Source organism: Marmota marmota, unplaced genomic scaffold (assembly GCF_001458135.2).
Source record: "Marmota marmota marmota unplaced genomic scaffold, marMar, whole genome shotgun sequence".
Taxonomy (NCBI): Eukaryota; Metazoa; Chordata; class Mammalia; order Rodentia; family Sciuridae; genus Marmota; species Marmota marmota.
In genome coordinates, this window is record NW_026000026.1 from 46,480,799 (window position 1) to 46,496,075 (window position 15,277).

Sequence of the window (15,277 nt, forward strand, 5' to 3'; positions counted from 1 at the left end):
CAAGCCCCTGGCAAATGAAGAAGACAGAAAATAGAAAAGTAATCACATAACTATATAACATTACAGAGTGATACATGGTATAGAGAAAATAAAACCTTATAAGGGGTTGGAAAGGGGGGTTCAAAGGTTTTCTTAGGTCAACAGGTCGGAGGAAACATGTCTAGGGAGGCAGCACTAGCACTGAGATCTAAAAGCAGAAGTCATCGTTGAATGACCCAGGCAGGATGTTCCAGACAAAAGTTCAAAGCCCTGTGATAGACTTGCATTGGCCAATTTGAAGTCCAGGTAGAGGGTCAGCAGGCTGACTTGTACATGGAGTTCTGCCCATAAAAATTCAGTAAGCAGGAGCAGGTCAGAGATACCAAAATGGGAAAACTTAATCTGAAGCCAAGGTACTATTTTGATTTAGACTAAAAGACAACCTTTTTTTTATTTTTTAGCTAAGTTCCCGATACTTCTAAAACTCTTCTCATTTTTCCCATGGGTTTGCCAGATAAGTATATGCACCTCAAGAATAATCAACTGAAGACTGATGGAAGTTGGTGGATGAATACCCCATTTCCTTCTCCTCAGGTGGGACAACTCTGAAGCATGGCATGGCACCTTCTCCCAACAGCCCTACCAAGCCCAAGCCCAGGGAACTCATGGTGGTTACTTAACAATAATAAACCCTTCATTGGCAGCCTTCCCTTCTCTTCCCTGACCCCATGCTGGTACTTCCCAAGGTCACTTCCCAAATAACCTTTTTTTCCTTGTGTTCTTATTTCAGTTTTTAGCGATATTAACCCTGAGGCACTGCCTAATGCACTAACTGACCTTCATTCTTCAGAATTCAACTTAGAAGTTGCCTCTTCATGGAATCTGTCTGATTTCCTCTCTCGGACATGCAAGGTTCGATCAGGAATCTTTTCCACAGGCTCTCTGACACGTAGAAGGTGGCCAATGTTTGTTCATTAATGGATGACGTGTCTCTAGGTGAAAAGCACATGCAAGAAGTATGGCATGAGGCCTCACATACATTCAGTTCCCCAACAGTTTCCTGCAGATGCATTGCTCCAGCTCCAGTCTGATCTCTGGTCAAGGTCCTCCCCCTTCTGGAGGATATATTGATTAGTGCTCTCTGGGGACAGTTCTATTGATAATCTGGCTCTTCTCAGAAACACACAGCATAAACAACCTTTCAGATTTATCCCAGCCTCCCTTGCTCAATGTTAGCTGTTTCTCCTGGAAATATCGGTTTGGGGAGGAGATGTTTATTACCCCTATGTCATTTCTCAAGCCACGTTGGACACATGAAGCCAAGCAAACAATGGACTGTAACTGCTAAAATATGAGGATCAAGTCTTCTACTTCAGCATCTGGCCTTGTCCAGGAAGCTATTTCTTTTCCTGCAGAGACTTGTGGCAACAAAGTGGACTCCCCAAGTTACAGCATCCAAGCAAACAAGCACTAAGTCACATCTCTACATTTCAAACAAAAGTACCTAAAATAGACTTTTAGTGTTCTGAACTTGAAGTTACTGTACTTGCAAATGACATCGGATTAATTTCTTGGCCTGCATCCAAAGTAAATGGACTTGTGTTCATTGCGTTTTAAGGTAAATGTGTCTTCTGCATATCTGCAATAGTCGAGTGGTAGCAAATAGCTGATAAGCCATTGAGGGATTCATTAGTCATTTTCAGAAGGCTTTTCAACCAGGAGGTCCATCTACTGAGCAGCTGCAAGCACGTTCCCTGGAAACTGAAGCTAAATGAACAGGAGATTTGTTTTCTAGAAACCAACCCAAACAAGAAAAACTATTCTACAAAGAAAAGTGAGGTATCACCTCTGGGGTCTTTGGATTAAAAAAGATGCCCTGATAGCCATATGGCTCAAGTCCACTGGAAAAAATACTGAGAGGGCTCTACTAAATGTCAAATGTGGCTGACACTCTAGGTGGAGAAAAGAATTAGAAAGTCATTTGCCAAGATCTCTCAGTGAGTGGTGACTCTGTACTGAGTTTCCCACATAAATGAAGCAGAAGGGAACCAAGCCAATAGGACCCTGAGTTTCGTGAGGTTGGCTTGTCTTCTATGGCACACACATGAAATGAGACACAAGTGTACAGAAGTGGGACAGATAACCAGCTAATAAAGTTCTTTTCCTTTGGCTTCATGATGTTGCATAAGACAAATCTCAATAGGGAGACTAGTAGCTGAGCTCAAAACCCTGGTGGACACACACATCTATGCATAGTCACAAAGGTTGGGAAACAATAAACCAAAGACAGGAAGGGAAGGAAATGTAACAGAGGGGTATGAGAATATAGTCGGATTCTCCATTATGTGAAGTTAGGTCCAGGCAAAGGCTAGAGACTATAGCAAATGACAGTCCTGAGCAGGTGATCAGAGAACAGCTGTCTCACACACAAAGCTCATCATATTAAAGCCACTCTGTTTACTGTATAATTATATTTACCTTTAATGTCTACTGGGCATTATTCTTATGTTCCATTGTAGCCCAACCAAACATTTCATTTTGCATGATGAGAAGCCGATTCTTTACTCTCTCCCTACTAAGCATCAATACATTCTTTCAAAAGTACAGATAAATCATGTAAAGGGGGACTATCACTGGATTGAGTTCTGACAGAGTTTGCACTGACATTATATAAACTATCAGGTAAATGAAGTGACAAGGCTAACGAAGATTGGGCTCTTTCCTGTCTGACTCCATGTCTCATTTTAATCAATAAAGCTCTTAGCAAAATTCAAGTTTGGTGTGGCCTTTGTCTGCCTCTAACAGAGACAGAAGAAGAGAGAAGATAAAGCTATGGCAGAGGTCCTTCATGTTACAAAGAACCAGAATGAGTGACCCCCTTCCCTTAAAAATATTTAGTGAATTTGTAGGCAAAGGAGATGCTAATCTGGGAGGATTCTGGAAATAAAGGTTGGGAACCTGTGAAGAGCTGTACTATTACCTGTTGAGGCCTGTTTTAGGTATTCTGGAACAGAAAAGATGACTTGTCTTCTTTTTTTTTAAATAATCACAATGAAATACCTCTCTTGTTTAATTTTAAAATTTCTGGTTTTTAAATATTTTATATTAACATGTATTAATTGTACATATTAATAGAATTCAGTGTGATATTTCTATACATGCATTTAGTGAGCACTGATCAGGTATTATCAGCATAAAAATATGAAAAGTCTTCTGTAAGTCCCAGTGCAGTTAACCTTTAAGAAACTACCACTTGTAGATTTCGGTGTGACATCAACAAATAATATTCACAACGATAGGGAAAGGGTATGTTAAAACCCCTTCTTTTTCATACAACAATCTATATAAAGTCATCTTTTCTTCATTTACTTCAACCAAAATAAAATAACAACAGATTTAATGCAAAAACAGGTATGAGAATCCAGTTATCAATAATAAAGAGATCTGCAAAAATGTAAAAAATATAAAATAAGCCTGTCTTCTCCCTAATTGTGTTTGATTTAGGAAAATTTAGTTATTTACTTAAAAATATATTGTTTACATTAATATTTAGTGGGTTTATTATTGTTATTTCAACATGAATTCGTAAATTTTTATATTTTCTCAATTTCAAGTTCTAATATGTTAAATATCAAACCGAATATCAAAAGATATGGCCCACATAAATAAAAGCTCTCTAGGGTCTTAATTTTTAAGACTCTAAAGAAACCCTGAATCCCGAGTTTGAGATCCTCAGATATCCAAATTCTTATTCAACTTACCTTTATAGTGGGACTTTAGGTCTACCAAGATCTGTTTGTCACCTCTAATCATAACAATAAATATGAAGATCTGAAGAACATCTTTGGGGAGTCCTAGGAAGAATTTCTACCAGTCTATCAGTCAAGCTCTAAGCTTAGTCCCTTGACTGGAATCAGCCAAGATGGCACAGTGGAGCAAAAGCTTAGTATTATAACTATTTATAAACTATTTAAAGTATTATAAACTATTTCCTGAACAGTCCCTTCTACTTTTAAGAAACTGTCCTCTAAGATTAGGTGACTGTATCAGAGATGTTCAGGCACATAACATACCCCAAGGACATCCTTCATGTATAGTCAGTCTCCTTCTACATGATTTCTCTAATACCCACATGCAGATGACAAAACAAGCCAAAGAGTCCCCAGACTAGTTCTGCAAAAACTAATCCATGGCAGGATATGCAGCTCAGATTCTATCTGCATCTGTTGGGATTCCCTGGGGTTGGGGAATTGGAGGATGTGCTGGCAGGCTGTCATGCCCTCTACCTTGGCCAGGCACAGCAGGGAGGAGCACCTCATTTCTTGGCTCATCTATGAAGTTTAGAGCACAATGTAGTATATGCCCCATTCCCACTGATTCTCAAATTTTTGTAGGATCAGAGCTTACAATTCGTCTTTCATTTCCCTACCAGTTACTGTTGCTTCCTGGAGTAAAAGAAATTTTCCTAAGTACAGCTCCTATATCTAATGTAGACAAAAAGCTGAAAGATTCCCAACTGCAGAAGCTGCATTTAAAGTTGGAGATTCCAAAGGTGTTACTAGTCATAACCTGAATGCTCAGCATTGTCAATAATGGCTGTTGACTTTGGTCAGCTTTGCCAAGACAGATGTTCTGCTCCTCAAATATGCTCATGTCAAGAAGCTGCCTCCCTTAGACAATCTTATGGTTGTGGTTAATCTTCAGAACTCCCTGGAAAATAGCTAAAAATGACTGTGTCTGGTAAAAGATGACTTCACCCAACTTCTTTCATGATTTTCTACAGAATATCCTGAAGTCTCTTTTGCATTAGATAACAGCATCATTAGAGCACTTTGCTGTTTTAATTATGAATCAAAGCCAAAGTATTCACTACTTATCTACCTGATATTTTATATTTTAGGTTTGCATTTTGAAGCATTTAAATTATATGCTAAACTGTAGAGAAGATTCTCTGGGTTTAAAAGAGAAAACCAAATTTATAAAAAGCCATCCTCACTGGATGCAGTAGCACACACCTGTAATCTCAGCTACTCTGAAAGTTGAGGCAGAAGGATCACAGTTCAAGGTCAGCCTGGGCAACACAGCAAGACCATGCCTCAACACAAAAAATAAAAAGATGTAGCTTGGTAGCAGAGCACCCCTGAGTTCAATCCCAGTACCACATATAAAAAGCCATCTTTAACTTAATGAAAAGACAGGAGACTAGATATGTGTTCAGTTCTCTCTCACTTAGGGTCACCATAATGTACCATCCATCAGATCTTTCTCTTTATTTTTCTATTTAGTCATCCATTTATTTATTTTTTAAACAAAATTCAAAGTATCCTCTAAGCAGTGGAGTTGAAGAGTTTAAAAGAAATATTTCAAAATGCAAATCATGGAGACTATGACAAAAAAATCACATCATGAATAAAGTTGGCATCATATGAAGTGGTTGTTTTTTTTTTTTAATCTAATAAAGCCACCATTTTAAAAAAAGATAAAGAGATTCAGCAACTTGCGCAAAAGAACACTCAGTTTTCCAAGGAATAAAATAAAATAAAATAAGGAGATTGCAAGATGTTGCCTATTCTGCTGATACCAAAATAGATATTTGATAAATATTAATTTCTTTTATTTTACACTTAATTCAGATGCTGGTCATTTTTCACTAAATTTTTCTTCTTTTTTCTTTGGTCCATGGTTGTCACATAGAATTAAATATTGATGATTAAACAGACCCACTGACTGGGTCACAGAGATAAAAGATGCTGAATGCCCTGACTACAAGTGAGCAGTTGACAGATGAATCCCAGTTCCTGGGGATTGTGCTTAAAAAAGATACACCTGCCTACAGGTGGTTAAGCAGAGATCCATTTCTATAGAAGAGACTGCCATAAATCAGAAAGAGATAAAAGCATTTAAAACCAACAAAGCAGGCAACATTTTTTGAGTAATTGAGCCTCGTTTTAGAAAACAAGAAATGTCTGTGTTAGTCCTTGTCTTTCAAACATTATTCTCTGTTTGGTTAAGCTATACAAACACCAGGGCTCTGATGTAAGCAAGACTTTTTCTTTTTGTATGTTGTACATAAATGTCTTTAATCTTTTGAGTTAGGAATTTATTGGTTGAGTTTTCCTGAGTAAATTCAGCAAAGCTCTGAAATGCTTTTTTCTCCCAAAAGACATGAAGCAGGGAGGAGGCAGGGAAGGGTCAACGAAGCTCAAACCAGCAAACCAAACTGAAGAAGAAAGAAAAAAGGAGGGGAGAGAGAGAGAGAGAGAGAGAGAGAGGGAGAGAGAGAGGAAGAAGAAGAAGAGGAGGAGGAGGAGGAGGAGGAGGAGGAGGAGGAAAGAGAAGAGAGGAGAAGAGAATTTTCTGGAAAAAGAGAGTAGGAGAGAAATCTAGTTGACTTTTAACCAGCTTGACCCTGGACTCAGGTGAATGTGCCTTGGTTCAGGTAGGGACAAAGCAACTTCAGTTGAGCTTACCAGTTGCAAATCAGTTTCCTCTTGGTACTCAACAACCAGCAAAACAAATCAACAACACAGTGGTGTAATGTCATGGTTGTGCTCTGGCCACTTACTCTGGTTCTTTCTACCAGTTCTCTGGTCAAGGCCACATCACAGTCTGTTGTTTCCCATGGTTGGCCCATGACTTGGGATTCACTCAAGTCTCCTCTTTCATGAGCTGGTGAAGACAGGCAGGAAGTGCTTCATGAGTTGGTTGGGGCCAAAGAGCAGATGTCAGAAGCAGCAGAGACTGCTTCTGGTTTCATTTTGATCCCCTCTTACACTTGTTCTGCTCCCAGCCTCTGTCCCTGTACCTGTCTTTTCCAGTTCCAAGAAAAAAAAAATTTATACAGAGTATTTGCAGAAGACAGTTGACCCTGTGATAGTTCTGCTTGATAATTTTAACCAAAAGAGTAAAAATTTAATGCTGACAATAGATGGAAAGATCTTACTTCACATGACTTTTGGAATTTTCAATTTTTCTAGGAATTTTCCAAGGATAACTATCTGTGAGATATAAGTCAAAGGACTCTAGTTGTTGGCTGTAGTAGTTTGCTAGAGCTGCAGTAACAAATACAACAAACTAGAAAGCATATACAAGAGAATTAACTATCTGACAGTTTGGGAGGCTGAAGTCCATGATTTAGGTGTTGACTGGGTTGATTCTTTCTGAGGCCACAAGGAAAACACTCTTCTATGCTTTTCCCTAACTTGTGGTCGTCTGCTGACAATGCCTGGTGTCCCATGGCTTCACGTTCATTGGCATGCTCCCTGTGTGTTACCTTAGCTTAATCAGGTAGATTTCCATTGACCGCGTTTCCATATGATGTCACATTCTGCATTACAGGGGGTTAGCAAATCAATCCTTAAATTGGGTTGGGAGAGACACACAATTCATCCAATAACATTGAGTATGTTGGTGTGTTTCTGTTGCATGTAGCAGCCTAAGTTTTCTTACCAGACAGCCCATCAGGAAAAATAACTTGGGTATACAATGAATGTGTAAGATTGGACACAAACTGTGAGTGTTGAGAGGGACGTAGGGTGATCAACTGTCCTGTTTGCCTTAAACTGATAAGATCCCTGGCATATAGAACTTAGGACTGAAACAGTGCAAGTCCTACACAAACCTCATGAGTTGATACTTTAGCAGGGGATCCTCTGATAACAAAAACATTTGCAAATCATCAATTCACATCATATTCACAATTGTGTTGTCAAACTCACACCTTTGATTAGAGAAAGATTCAGACACTTAAGTAATAGAGGCAACTTAAAGGTCTTGTGGAAGAGCTGGAAAGGGTAGGGATGGGTGTCCCTGACAGAGTACAGCAAGTTATGAGCTCATGCCTGGGTAAGATCGTGGTTCATCACCATCACATGCTTCTGCAAGAAATCAGAAAACAAAAATATTTGTTATAAGGAAGCTTAAGAAAAAAATGACAGGAAGGGAAAGGGAGATAATGAGGAATGAAACTAACCAAATTATGCTATGCCCAGGTATGAATATATCACAATGAATCCCACTTTTATGTGCAATTATAATGTACCAATTAAAAATAAATAAATAGGGCTGGGGTTGTGGCTCAGTGGTAGAGTACTTGCCTAGCACACATGAGGCACTGAGTTCGAACCTCAGCATTACATAAAAAAAGAAATAAAGATATTGTGTCCACCTAAGACTAAAAAATAAATATTTTTTAAAATAATAAAATAAATAAATAAATAAATAGATAAATAAATAAAAGACCAGTAGACAGGAAGGAATGGAAAAGGAAAACACTGGGGAATGAAGTGGTACAAATCACGTTATGTGTGTGTATGAATGTGTCATAACAAACCCCACTATGATGTAAAATCATAATTCACTAATAAAAATATAATAAAAAAGAAATAATGGCAAGGAGGTTCTTTCAAGAATTACAATTTGGAAAAAAATATACTTAGAGTTATATAAAGGTTTATAGAGTGATATAGAAAAGTAGAAAATATGGAGGGAAGTACATACAGGCTTGGATTAAATATCAAGTTCTGTGTCAAGTTAGAAAATCATATGAGATTCAAAAGGAAAGAACTATTAAAAATTTTACCAGCTATATAAAATGTGTCATAGAAACAAACCATATTTGAAAAAAAAAATCTTCAATTATACAGAGAGACAAAAAAAAAAAAAGCTGAATAAAGATATCTCCAAATCCAGAAAAGCTCCAAGGAAAAGATCATGTAAAAGTTTATAAACATTAAATAGACTGAATAAGAAAGTGAACAAATGAACAAATATATTCACAAGCTTCTTTAGAATGATGGAGTTTAATTTACCTAGACCATGAGCAGCTTTACTTCTGAAATTAGAAAACTTGAGTCTAAACCTTTCATCATGAGCAAAAGAAACTCAGACCCAGCAGAATTGTCCAAATTCCTGAGTAGTATGTGTCTCAGAATTGTCCATCTGAGACTCAGGAGTGAGGAGGGTTTATCCACTGGCTCTCATCCCCCATTGGGCGAGAGCTTTCCCAGTCACAGGTAAGTGACTGTTACATCCTTGCATTCCAGACCATGCCTTCAGGGTGTCTGAAAGTGTCCTAGTTTGGATTTCTCCAAAGCTGAGCCTGAGAAAAGGATTTGGGTACCTAGGATTCTTCAAGAAATGTTTCCAGGGAGGCAGAGTGGAGGAATAAAAAAAAATGAGACAAAAGAGGAAGAAAAGCAAATGGGTGCCTGTTGATCTGTTTAGTGCTATGGGCCCTGGAATCCATCTCCCTGGGAGCCCTAGGAGGAGCCCTGTGCATCATGCCTCAGATCTGTCCTCCAGGGGGCAGAAGGCTGGGACACTTCCCACAGATTCCCATCCTCTGTTGTTGGACAACTGCCCCAAGACAGTCAATTCCCCCAAGACTTTGGGGCTTTACTCCCAACAGTAGAGTGAACACTTTACCTTCAGAAAAAGCCCTAAGGTAAAACAACAGCAAAAACAGTCTTAGGGAAATGAGCCTGGTAGCTGCAATGTCCTCCTCCACGCTTGCTGTTCTCCCATCCCTTCAGCCCTGATTCAGGTTTCAAGACCTCTTGAGGGAATGCAACTATGACTGCTTTCTGGCTTCTTAAGCACCCCACACTCATTTCTCCACCTGTGTCCAAGTAGACACCTCAACTGGTCTATATTCAGAAATTTGGCAGCAATCCCTCCCACAGGCAAGGCCTGTCAAATGAAGCCCCTCACCTTCTGATGCCACCCTTTCCATTTGATTCTCCAATTGCATTCTCCAGCACCTCCCACACTAAGTCCCAGTGTTCACCCTGTGCATGAACACAAGCTCAGCCAGTGCTGTGACCCCCCAACCTGGATCACCACTCTCCACCACCTAATTTCTTGAGTAACCTTGTCTGTTTCCAGATACTATCTCTCCCATTAAGCCTTCTACTATCCTTACCCATCCTACCCAAAAAATCCACACATGCACCACCCACTTCACACATACTACACCCACCATACATATCACCCCCCCACACACCCTCACACACACCATACACAGCAGATACACACAACACACAGACTGCACCAGCTCCCCTCTGTGTTATTGATTCTTCCCTTCCGTGTGCACTAGTGTTTTAGTTACATCTTTATTGTAGGTCACCAAGTTTAACCTTGTGTTACAGTTATACATATTTCTTCCCAACTTTTCCTTATGTGACCTTTAATGCAGGTGTTGTATCTGATTAGTTTTTGTTCCCCACAAGCAAATCAATGTCACATGCATAGCCCCCTCAGTGAACTCCAGGTGAATTAAACTGGATGCAATAGAATTAATTTCACAGGCAGAAGAAACAGAATGAATAATGGCATAGCATTGGGAACCCCAGGGGCCTTTTAGGGGAAATGCGCTGTGCATTTTCTTAACTAACTCCCTGATGGCAAAGACTCATTAATTTACAGATTGTGCCTGACTACAACTTACATCCAAACTTCAGAACCATGATAGCAGGAAGCAAAGGTCCCCTCTGATGATAGCATTAAAAGAAAAACACCCACAGAAGAAGTTCAGCTAAACTGAGAGAGGCTAAGGCCAACGATGTTGAAGGCCGCACGACCTGGCAGAGGGCTGAATTTCTACAGGAAGGTCATGGAGAGTCACTACATATCTGAGCTGATGTGCAATGTGATTAAAGCTGCACTTTAATAATGGTCCATTAGGTGTATTTAGAGGGGAAAATCTTCACATTTTGCAAATAAGGCAGGTATGCATTGTCTGCCTCATCGGAAATTCCACACACAGCTTGATGTACTCACAAATTCACAATTCAGAATTAATTGGTTTTTAGGCCATGCATTTAGGTCAGATCTCCCAGACACTCCATTTCATGTGGTGAAAAGAAATTAAGTCAATTTTCCCCCTGCCAGACCCTCGGCTCTCATCTCACAGGCCTGGTGAGCCATCCCTCTGCATGCGCGGGAGGAAGACAACCTTTAAAGGCATTCTCATTATTTCTCAGAGAGATGTCATTAAGTACTGTAAACATGTCCTGAATGAGTCCATGTCACAAAGACGGCAAAGTGTTTATAGAATAAAAGCCTATAAGAGCCAAAGTGAGATAAAATGGGGGAGGGAGCAAAGAAAGAGGGAGAGATTTTTTTTGAAAAAGGAAGAGGAAATGTCTTCTTGACCAATGAGTTCAGTTAAAGGTGTGGACCCTGAGTAAATTTGCCCAGATGAACTTGATCACAGAGGAAAACAGGAATAGGATCTACCTGGGTTCAGGGGCCCACTGCCCTACTGCCAGACCCCTGAAAGACATTACTAATTGACCACATCCATCTCTCCCTCTGAATTCACACCTGGCAGACATTGCCAATTGATTACCTATATGCTCCTCTGAATTCACACCTGGCCTCAGAATTCTTGGCAAGGAAGTAGTCAAATCAGTCATGCTAAGCTGTAGTTGAAACTTACTAATGTTTCTGTTTGAGAGGAACCTGGGACTGTTTCCTTTTCAAGCCTATGATATTGAGTTATAACAAAGAGAATTATTGCCCAAGATGAGAGGAACACACTATCTTATTTGAACATTTTTTTTTGTTGTTATTTTACTCTGCATTGTTTACAATCAAGTTAAGAAGACAAGCTGCTTGGAGGTCTGCACTGATTTTAATCCCTCAAAGTCGAACAACGTGTGAGCACACAGACCCCAGGATGATGTCCGGAATGCATGGTGCATGGGTTGTAGAGGATCAGTATGTTCATTTTCCAGGAAGAAAAATAGCATCATGACTCTTCTTTAGGACTCAACAACCAAAAACTCTATACCTGCTTCATTCAGGCAGCAGAAAGACTTGAAAGTCTACATCCCCCTGGGGCAGGCCTTGGTCAGTGATTGACAGTGTGGGAGTATAAGAACACAGCCATCTTGCTTTGGGGTGGACAAGTACCTTGTGTTCTAAAGTTCAACAGGGTCAGGCTGGCACTACCTAAACAATTCTGAATCACATTCTCTCTAGGCTTCCTCCCTTTCTGCTCTGCTTTTCCCATGTCCTTACCTACTTGTCCTGGGAATACTTTCTTAACATAGATTATCACATACACATGAATGCTTATCTTGGGCACAATAAGAGCTGTAGATCATAAGCTCTAATAAGGCAGAGTGCAAGTCTCTCCTGTGTTTTGTCAGTCTCAAGAGGCCAGACCTGCGCCTAAGACTCCACTTGCTCTTTTCTCTTGGGGTGTGCTTGGCCACATCTATAACTTGAAGAAACAAATTGTGGAACACTAAGCGGCTCTGATGAGTTCTACAAATGTCCTTCATTATGCATATTGTTTGTCCTACAAGCAAATAGCTACATGGAGACTTTGGGCCAGGAATCCTAAAAATATAATGCCGATAAATCAGCTGAAATGAAACGATGAAAGGCTATTCAAAATCTAGCAGGAGAAAGTATAAGAAGAAACTGCAATCTTGAGCAGAAATAACTGGAAAAAGTTTTGTGTGCCTAAAAAAATTTGTTGAAGAAACTGAGAAATCACAGGTAAAAATAACAAAATAAGTCAAGCACACTGTGCACATCCATTATCCACACTAACTCAGGAGGCTGAGGCAAAAGGCTTATAGATTCCAGGCAAGGCTGGGCAATTTAGTGAAACCCTGTCTTAAAATGAAATAAAAATGGCTGGGGTTGTAACTCAGTGGTAGTGCTACATCCCCAGGACCACAAATGGACAATAAATAATTAATTAATCATACCACTGCTCAGGAATAACTGCTTATAACATTTTGGTATATCTGTATACTTAGACTTGATATCCTCCATACGTAAATTTGTTGACCTAAAAAAATTACAATTGACTTTTTACAATCAGCTTTCATTTCATCATCAATGCAAACCACAGTTAGAATTTTCTATGCTTTTTCTATTGCTATAAACTTACAAAGTAGTTTTACTTATTGTATTTCACAGGTAAAATAATTTCTTCTGTTTTTATATAAATAGAAATCTTGAACTCAGATGAGTATCAATTCCTTCAAAGCAATGCATTTTTTTTCTGTTGCGAAAGTTGGTTTAGCTTTTAGCAGATTCTGAATAGGGCTGTATTAGCCTTCTATTTCTGCTATAACAAGTTATCACAAAATTAGTGACTTAAAATGCAAATTTCTTTTCCTATATTTCTGCAAGTCAAAAGGCCAATGGTGGTTTCCCTGGGCTAACATCAAGATATGGATAGAATTGCTTTACCTTCTGGAGGCTCCGGGGAAGATCCATTTCCTTGCTTATTCCAGCTTCTAGAAGCTTACAATATTGCTTCTTATATTCCTATGTTACATCCCTCTTTTTCATCTTCAAAGCCAGTGAGGAGGGCAAGCTTTCATCCTTCCTCTCTTCTCTGTCTTCTGAAGCTGCATCTTCCTCTAAATTCTCCTTGGGTTTTCTTCAAGGACCCTTGTGGTTACATTGGGCCCACTCAGATAATTCAGAACTATTTCCCTATTTAAAGCTTAGTTTATTTTCAGCCTTAATTCCATTTGCAACCTTAACCCCTTGTCATGTAATCTAACATAGTCAGGTTTAGGGTATGGCCATATTTGGGGGGTGAGCATTATTTTGCCCACCTCAGGGTCTAACAACAAAAAGAAAGCATGTCATAAAATGTCACATGCATTCATTAATCAATTTATCAAGAATTTGTTGAGCATCTACTAAATGCTACTGTGCTGAGATGGTAAGATGCAGTTACAACCAGGAAATGTGATAACCATCTTGATTTGCCCAGAATGGAAGAGTTTCCCAGGATGCAAGACTTTCAATGCTAAAGCTGGGTTGATACCAATATTTCAATGCTAAAGTCTCAGGCAAAGGAACATTGATCACCCTAGGTGCAGTCTCTGTCATTCAGAAATTTACACACAATCAAGACTTCTAAAGAAACTTGGAGTTGCACTATGAGCAGCTTTACAGAAAAAAGAATAGAGTTGAGGTATATATGAATGAAAAAAAATACATCTTCACTGTGAGCAGTCCTTTGGATATTATTGATTGCACTCTAAATGTATGTCATATGCTGGCTAATGCTACACATATTATCTTGTTTAAACCTCAAGACAACTCCATGAAAAGAGAAGAGTTCCTGCCTGCAGTTTTCAGATGAGGACACAGAGAAAGAGAAATCATTTGACTAACACCAGAAGACTAATGTCTATATCCTGTTTCACAGAAACAGACCCAGACACAAAGAACATGCAGAACAAGCAATTTAGTAAGGATGTGCTCCCAGGGGAAATCATAAGAGAATCAAGAAGAAGGATAAGAAAGGTGAAGAAAATTGCAAGGGTAAGATTTTCGGAAAAGATAACTTGAGGGTAGCTTCATTCTGATCTGGCAGGGGAACTAAGATGTAAGTTATCCTCAGAGTTTCTCCCAACGTGAAGTGGGGTTCATATCCCACAACCCTTTGTTGGCTGGTTTGCACAACTCCAAGGCAGTTCTTTCTACTATATAGGAAAATAATCAGGTATGGATTATTAAAAGCAAAAGCCCATAGAAGTGAGGGGAAGTTGAAACAGCAGGTAAAAATAGCCCACATGGTCTGTATGGGGCACCAGGAATAAACATTAGAACCCAAACTTGGTAAATCCCACAGCACAGCAGTGTGGCTAAATCTCTCTTCCATTTTGTCACATTCTTAGAAATTGTCTAAGAATACTTCTTTTGCAAGAGTTTCTTTCCACCAGGACTGGTATGACACCAATATTAAAACTCAAAGTGTGCTGCCATTCAAAATTCTCAGGGTCAATGTAGCATCCCAGTGTGACTCTCCCCAGGTAATTTACTCTTGTTTCCTCTGACACTTGGCTTGCTAAGAATGGAGAGCTAATTAGCAGAACACTGATAAGATTATGATTAAATACTATCTGAATCTTGGTGATTTTTTCAAATGACTTTTACACATCATCACCTATCTTAAAATTTCCATCCACACACGGGTTTTAATTATGTCCAGAATTTTGTGCAAATGGGAGACTAGGAGGCAATACTCTTTCTTTTCAGGATTATTGTAGGGATGATAACTCCTAATTTGAAATATCACAGGACCTTCATCTTTACTGAAAAATGTGATGTTTTAGTGTGACCTTGTAGCTTTACTATCTCTGAGAATGGATCCTTTATGGGCTCCAGATGGAAAGTATAAAATTAATAACCCCTTGTAGACTAACACCCATATGTTTTTCATGTACTACAGAGATGTACTTTGCTCATAGTGTCCTTTATTTAAATGAAATTAACATATAAATGATGATAAATTGCTGCTTCTGAATTTTGT

General features: G+C 39.1%; 1 long non-coding RNA gene across 1 annotated transcript; it reads left to right on the top strand.

The window, feature by feature from the left end:
* Window positions 1-357: 357 nt before the first annotated feature.
* On the top strand, window positions 358-2,753 carry LOC107140412. Its single transcript, XR_001503269.2, has 2 exons — window positions 358-573; window positions 770-2,753. It is a non-coding gene; the product is annotated as an uncharacterized LOC107140412 (long non-coding RNA).
* Window positions 2,754-15,277: the final 12,524 nt, after the last annotated feature.